Source organism: Pteropus vampyrus, unplaced genomic scaffold, assembly GCF_000151845.1.
Source record: "Pteropus vampyrus isolate Shadow unplaced genomic scaffold, Pvam_2.0 Scaffold58, whole genome shotgun sequence".
Taxonomy (NCBI): Eukaryota; Metazoa; Chordata; class Mammalia; order Chiroptera; family Pteropodidae; genus Pteropus; species Pteropus vampyrus.
In genome coordinates this window covers 4,423,490-4,431,896 of record NW_011888839.1, presented here as the reverse complement: position 1 = coordinate 4,431,896, position 8,407 = coordinate 4,423,490, and the positions used below count along the sequence as shown (strand labels likewise).

The 8,407-nt window shown below is 30.7% G+C and overlaps 1 pseudogene; it reads right to left on the bottom strand.

Annotated features, from left to right (window-relative positions):
• Nucleotides 1-6,147: 6,147 nt before the first annotated feature.
• LOC111740167 lies at nt 6,148-6,266 on the bottom strand (annotated as a pseudogene).
• Between the last annotated feature and the right edge of the window lie 2,141 nt (nt 6,267-8,407).

The following is an 8,407-nucleotide window of genomic DNA, read 5'->3' as shown; positions in this document are numbered from 1 at the left end:
CTTCTCATTAAGAAAATGCCTCTATTCTGAACAACTTTAGAATTATCTTGTTTACAAATTAAGATTTATATTTAATGTAATTTTAAAAAAGCATCTCCTTTATTTTTTAAAGTAGATTCTACACAAATATACACAATAATGGTTAGATTAATTTATACAGAAATGATATACTTAAGTAATTTAAGGCATTCTAAAATCAGTGTGTTCTTTACATAGATAATTAAATTCTTTAATAATATATACTTTAGGATAAGTACCATTTAACTGCCATTACAATTTCTCCAAAACACAATAGTTCTTACTTAATATACTACAAACTTAATTTTTATAATAAAATTATTAAATATACTCTATGATTGTGTAATTTGTTAATAATGAATTATTTCTATCGATATTAGAAATAATAAGAGTTTCATTACCAAGGGTTTAATTACAAGCTTGGTTTGAGTGGGACTGCCTAAAAGTACAAGATTAACAAAAATAATGTATATATTTAAATCAGGAATAATGATCAGTAATAGTTCTTAAATAGCTGTCTGCAGATAAGTTTTGCTGGTAAAAAGACTCTCTAAAAAAGTAATAATAAATATAAACTGGATTATTCTGGCTATTGTTATAAAAAAAGATTTTATGACTTTTCCCTAATTTAATAAATTTTAAAGAAAATGATGACCAAGACAATTCTCAAGATTCACAATAAAAATGGATATTGATATTTGAAGAGATCATTAACATGTTTATAAAAATGAATGTGCATTTTTTGCATTTAGCTGGTGATAAGATAGGCACCACAGAGTAATGGACTACACAGACTCAATGATACCCTCTTCTGTTTTCGTAATCTGTATTCATCAAGGTTCTCCAGAGATACAGAACCAGTGTGTGTGTGTGTGTGTGTGTGTGTGTGTGTGTGTGTGTGTGTGTGTGTGTTTGTGTTGGATAGATGTATGTATACATACTATATATATAAAAAGAGACTTATTATGAGGAATTCGCTCATGTGATTATGGTGGTTCAGAGGTCCTACTTGCCATTTGCAAGCTAGAGAGCCAGGAAAGCTGCTGGTGCAATTCCATTCCAAGTACAAAGGCCTGAGAACCAGGAGAATCTATGGGGGAAGTCCTAATTTCAGGGCAGAAGATCTGTGTCCCACCTGAAAAAGTCAGGAAGAGAAAGCAAATTCTCCCCTTTTTTGCCTTTTTGTTCTGTTCAGGCCCTCAACAGAGCAAATGATGTCTACTCACACTGGGAAGCAAACTGCCATGCTCCTGCTGTGCACCAAGTCGAATGCTAACCTCACTTGGAAACACCCTCACAAACACAGCGCTGGGCACCTCATGCTTATTTACAGAGCTGGGCATCTCATGACCCAGTCAAGTTGACATATATGATTAACAGTCATAAATATGAAACTTTTGTTGAGATGCTTTGTTTCAAAGGTATACAATGTCTTTCATTAGGTAAGATGTTTACAAACAGAAGCACAGGTGTACAAACAAAGCACCATTTTGAATTTTTTAACCTAAATGTTACCCACTTGCCTTGAAAAGTTTTTATAGCCTTCCTTCTAGCAGCATCTAAACAACAAAGAATATCGAATTAATTCCTCTGAGTCTGAGATTTGCTTAAAATTAACCCTCACTGACTTCCCTGTAGCATCATCTTCCATATCCATGGCATAAAATAACTGCTTTCATTTTCCTTACATCTTCCTTCAGGTTACTGAAGCTTATCTTACAACTTACTTGATGAGGACAGCAAATTATATTGCTTTTTATTTAAATATTTGACTTTCTATTTTTTAATATGTACAAAATTCTCCGTGTTATTTCCAATTGTAAGATGGCATGATGTTTATGATACAGTGTGCAAATTGTCTCTGTAAAAGCATGCAAGCTAAAAGTTTGTTAACAACTCATCTTAATCAGTGATTGGAAAGCAAAGGTTTACATATTTTACATAAAAAATTGCTACACATGTGTTTTATTGTATTTATTGCCTAATTATTTTAGGCAATTAGTTGGGGATTTTAGGGTAATGTGGAATTTATAATAAACACTCCACTTAGAAGAATAGGAGATAGACAATCTGATAGCATTTTGTATTATAATTACTGCTTTTCATTAATGGATTACTGAATTTATGTGGGAGATGCATATATATATTTATGCCAGTAAGACTGTTAATTTAATTGTCACTCTAATGGTCTTTCTTTACATATAAGATTTTGAGCAAGTGAACAAAATGGTCTGATTTTCACTTTGAAAAGATATGTCCTGTGACACCTTTCAAGAAACCAGATTTTATGTTTATTTTACAGCAGTGTAGAACATTATTATTGCACTTCTAATAAATGTCCTTCTACATATAAAACATAGATGGTTTATGTTCAAACACTGTAATTCAGAAACATAAACATTTGAGTTTAAAAAGATTGATCATTACAAAAACAATAGTGACGACTACTTAGTACTGGCCATTGTATTTTCATTTTATTACTGATACTAATGATAGTATAACTTTATTTCAAAATTCCAGAAGAAAACACTTGTCCCCGAAGTGTCTTAAAATTTTGCATTAATTTATTCTTCTTTTCCTTCTGGAACTTGAAATTAATTCTCTTGAAATATGTAACTAAGAAACATATGTTAGATATTTGTGTCATAAAATGAGACTTTCTGAACCTTGGTGTCTCACTCTTCAATTCATTCTACATGCAATTATCATTTTAATATTTGTTAAAAAGTGTTATCATGTATTTGATCTGATTTCTAAACCAAAATATATCTATATTATAAACCAAACCTCCATACTGAATTTTGCCCCAGGTTTTCTATCCATAAAAACATTCTCTAATGTTGGCAGTATATAAAACATTATACTCTAATATTTGGCTTCTATTTAGAATACATTTACATTAATTTATTCTGTGCATTTTTATAATTAATAATATTTTCCTTCAAGATTCAAATAATCTAAAAGTAGAAGGGTACTAATATTCAAACCATCTATTAGCAAATGGAAGGAATCTTTTCTTTTTTACATCAGAATAACCTCTAGTATAAGACAAAATAAGACAGGACATAAAAACAAAACAATTTTGTTCAGTTAGGGTGAGTATGCAGACCACATGAAAGTACTTAAAGAAGAACAGATTGTTATTTGGCTAATATTTGGACTTAATTTTACTAAGTCACATATGGAAGATAAAGTTGATAGCTGAATAGGACAATGGAAAGTATTTTAAGAATTTAGTGTAAAATGGGAAAATGTCTGAGTTGTCTATGCAAAAGCATAGGGAATTGACTTGGTATTGTGTTTTAATATCCTGCTTCATAAATCTATGCTATCTTTCTTAAAATATCCATTTGATTGTTATTCCTTGGAGTGTGTGAATTTTTGTTTCTTTGTTTTTGTTTTGTACTTTTTCAGTATGGATCAAAGTGACAAGCCCTGTTTTAAGGGAATGCAAAGCCAATACTGACCCAAGTGTCAAATTTGTTTTGCAGTTCTATTAAAAGATATGAAATGCCAGAGCAGAGGGCGTAATAATTGCTGAGATATAATGGTGATGTTCACTAAAAGAGAGATGGAAGAAGGGTCCAGTGAATATAATGAAAAAGATGTTTTGATTATTAGAAAATCCTTTTGGTCCTTTTTAAAATCTAATTTTAAAATACTATAGTGTTTTGCTCATTTTTCCATTGTTTAAATTTCTTTGGATATATAATCGTTTCAAATGTACATATTTTACAGTATTTCACAGATTATTTTATCATTTAACCATGCCTAGCTTCTATTTTTCCTTTTGTTTTCTGCTGTCTGATAATCATTGAGGATCAGCTCACGTGTTTTTGTGATGAAATCTCTTGGAAGAGGCGTAGTGAAGTGTTCCTGTAGAGTGGTTCCTGTAGAGTTCTAGAGTTTTGACAGTCTTGGTACCTACTTTATGTTGACTAAGACTATCTTAACATTTTCCTTAACTTGACTTAACTTTACACAGGTTTCTTTTTGACTACAACCTCTTGACCTCCCTTTTCTTAGACTATTTACTTTAGAAAATGTGTAGATTTAAGTTCTTTCTAAGTCTCTTTAGGATGACAATCTTCTCCCAGACTTTTGCCAGTTTTACAATTTAGGAATCTTTCTCCAGGATCTGAGAGCCATATCTTTGAACTGTAATCATCAGGAAAGATTGTCCTCCTATTTCCCTGTTTCACAGGAGGGTCGGAGTCTAATATCGATAAACATTAATTGGCAAACAAGGATGGTTATTCACATTGACTAACCTTCCCGCTAATGTCTTCCAGTACTCTGACACTGGCTCAAAAATCTCTGCTATGACATTGAGTTCAATCTTTCTTCCATATTGCAATAGTCTTGAATAAAGACTTGAATAAACTTCCTTGCCTGTTTATCTCATCCAATACAATTTTTCTGTGGGTGTGAATGTTGACTTTTTGAGTTGACGATACTTACACAATAAGAGTTTTAAAAGTTTGGGCACAAATACACTTAAGCTACAGTCAGGGGTATTTGGTTACTGGGTGGGGGGAATTTTTTCTTTCAGTTAAGGACTATTACCAATAGGTAGATTTTCCTTATTTACCTTTTTAGTGAGTATCACTTCTTGAGGATGTTGGCTTTATTCAGGAGTAAATAACACTAATTTGTATATTTTTTCTGTTTTCACTGCCATTACATTTGTCACTTCTGATTGCCTCAGTCAGGCTTTCCTTTGCTATTTCTCATCTGATTTTGAATTAAAATATACTTCAAATGCACTGCTAATCCTAAATAAAAATCTGCTAATAAGAATATACCTGAGGCTGATTGCTTTTCAATAAATTGTTACATAATCTTTATTTTAGATAGAAAAGTTATAAAAACTGTATCTCTTTTATACATTCAGAAAATTTACAAATATATGTTTTAAAATCAGATTTACTAAAGTACAATTTAAATACAGTAAACACATCACCCCTTTTAGTTGCACAGTTCTTTGAGTCATAACAAATATATACAGTTACACACCAAACCAGCATTATTAAGAATTAGAATATTCCTATCACAACAAAAAAATTTCCCTATGTCCCTTTGTAATCTGTTTCTTCCATGCCAGCTTTGAACTCTACTGATTTTTTTTCTTATCACTGTAAATTTTCCTTTTCCAAAATGTCATACAAATAAAACATATAGTATGCAGATGTTGTACCTGGTTTTTGAGTCAGGTTAGAACTTGAAATTCATCTATCTTATTTAGTTCTTTTTATTATTGAGTTGCATTCCACTAGATAGATATACTATACTTTTCTGATCTATTCTTTGGTTGATTGACATTTGGGTTCTTTTCAGTTTTTTGATAATTACAAATAAAACAATTATAAACATTCACATACACTATTTAAAATTAAATATAAATTTCAGAATAATTTTAATTAAATATGTCCCTTTTTCTGCTGTTAAAATATACAAACATAAAAACCAGTTTCTAAAAGAAGGCACTTAATGGCATTTTAGTCTTAAGTGTAATGGGTTAAGCTTAGATCTCTTATGTCCAAATTGAACACATTTGGATAATTCTTTAAATTTTATGAGCCTCTTAAAATAATCTATTTCAAAGAAATGTTGAGAGAATCAAATGATATAATGTTTATAAACTTCGTTAACTCTCTTATTCAGGAAATATAAACATTTTCCAAGTGAAGGGTAGCTACATGTGCAAGTCCATATAAGAATCATCTGAAAAGTCAATCCAGGAAGGTTTATCTCAGATTTTAGGTAGATAAATACCTAAGCCATTGTGCAGATTTAAAAATCTTTTTAAATATTTCAGTGATAACGACTAATTAATTTTCTGCCTATACTAAAGGAATGAATCATTAGCTTGCAGTGGCAAATATGCACTAATATATATCATAATATACAAATTTCCGTGGAACTACCTTATCCTAATGACTAGCAAAGTAAGTTAGAAACAATTGTGTTTATTAAATGTAGAGTCAGGTTACCACACACTATAAAATCCGGCTTTTAACATTTTGAAAACTTTAGAATGAAGTTAAGTCTACGACTTCATCATGTTCAATGTTAGTTATCCACATACAGATCTTATCTCTTTTTTAAATTATTTATTATTATTATTTATGCCCACAGTACCTGGTCTTCCTAGGTGGTCTCCCATCCAAGTACTAACCAGGCCCGACCCTGTTTAGCTTCCAAGATCAGGCGGAATCTGACTTGTTCAGGGTGGCATGGCTATAGACCATGGACTGTGGCTCCACTGGGGCGCGAACCCAGGACCTTCTGTGTGTAAAGCAGACATGCTAACCACTAGACTATGGAACCATGTCCCAGATTTTATTTTTAAGATTATTTTGGCTTTCCTGAAATACCATGCTAAACCAGATGGCAGGAGGAAGGAAACTATTTCTCAAATAATAGTTCTTGGACTATCAATATAAACTATCTGGTTAATAATTAGGTATTAAGCCAAATCGGCCTGGCACAAGGTCATTCATATTCTTCTCAGCTCAACTTATTTTGGTTGACTAGTGTAAACACACTTCTGTGAAGAAACAGTCCTATGAAAGTGAGCAGAAAATAAACTAGTTACTATAAAGCAATAAATTGTAAAGTATAGCCACTAAGCCACTAACCAGATTGAATCTTTTTTTCTGCAGATTTTCTAAAGATGATACGATGCTGTTAACACACCAAAAAAGAACAAAATATACATGGTTAAAATGATGAATGGATCAGAATTTAATCAACCACTGCCAAATGGTTTTTTTTTTTTTAATGGCTTTTATTTTGCTCCCAGAAAATTACAATCCAAGTATCGTATTTAGACCCTTTTAATGTTTATTTCTACTGTAATGAAGACTGTGAAAATAGCAGTAGGCAGTTATTAAGTGAGAAAAAACATGGTTTCTGAGAACTAGTGCCATGGTCCTAATCATACTTGTAGTAGATTCTCAAGAGCATATTGAATATATAGATTTTTATCCTTTAGTGACAGTAAAATCTTCTCTGCCATGTACCCTTCTCCCAGTCATAACATAGCAAAATCTGTAGACATTAATTGTGATCTCATTTTTAAACTATAAGAAATCTTTTTCCTGGCTAATATGTGTAAATGAAATGTCTGCCTTGGCTATTGCAGAAAGCCTACTGATGGATATTTTATCTAACCTTTTATATATCTGGAAGTAGAAGATGCATGCAAATTAACTTATTTATTTCGATTCCTACTGGTTTGATAGATTTAATTGATGTGGGTAAATCTTTCTTGCTGTGTTATTGATAATTGCCTTTTTATTGCCATCTGGTATCTGTTTGCTTTTTTGAATACATTGTGCACACATAATATAATTAGTTAGCTTTGCTCCAAATTGCCCATGAGTGACAAAATAGTTTTTCAAGAGTAATCCAACAAAATTTTTTGTATCTTTAGACTACAATATCAGTTTCAGAAAATGTTTGAAATCTTTAGTAAATTTTTGGAAATTAGCTGAACAATATATTGGAGCAACTTCAGGGAAACTATGACTAACCTACAGATTTTAGAGGTACAGTTTAACTCATTTATTTATCTTCCAGATGGTAGTGAATTTTATCACTTTTATATCACCTGAAATGTTTGTTTATTTATTTATTTTTCTCTCCTATTTTTTAAGATCATGATTTCTGGTAACCTGTGCACAATCTGAGATAAAACCAATGACTATAACCTTTGCAGCTTTATAGGTCAAATCCTATTTCTTATGAAATAATTCTCTAAACTATTAATTTTAAAATGTGAAACAATCTATAATATATTCTTTTTTAACATAAATATGTGCCTTTGGAAGAATAAATTTAAACTAGTAATTAGATGCTATTTTTAAAAATAGAACTCATATGTATATTGATATGCATTTACTGTTCATCTAAACAATAATGAGAATAAAAAAAGCAATTAAGAAATGAAAGTACTATATCCAAACACATAATAATGAGAGGAAAAAATCAAGAATAGATATTACATATAACTTAAGACACACGTTCTTTTTTAAATAACAGAATTGAGAATAAATCAGGCTTTATGTAACAGATATTTTGACTAAACAATGTGCTTGCTAAATAGTGGAAGAAAGGAAAATACTAGATAGAGTAGACTAAAATGAAAAGAAAAAAGAAAAACATACATATATACAAGAAAATACATGTTATTTTCACAAGGACTAGAGTATTATATCCTTTAATGGGCTAAACCTGTGTAGTAGCAGTGTATGGCATTTTCATGTCATGGAAGATGGAGATGTTTTTAAAGACATTCTAGTAAATAGATGTCTTAGTAATACAGATATCTGATGAACTATATATGCAATTAGAACACAAAATAAGAAATTGTATAATATAAAAT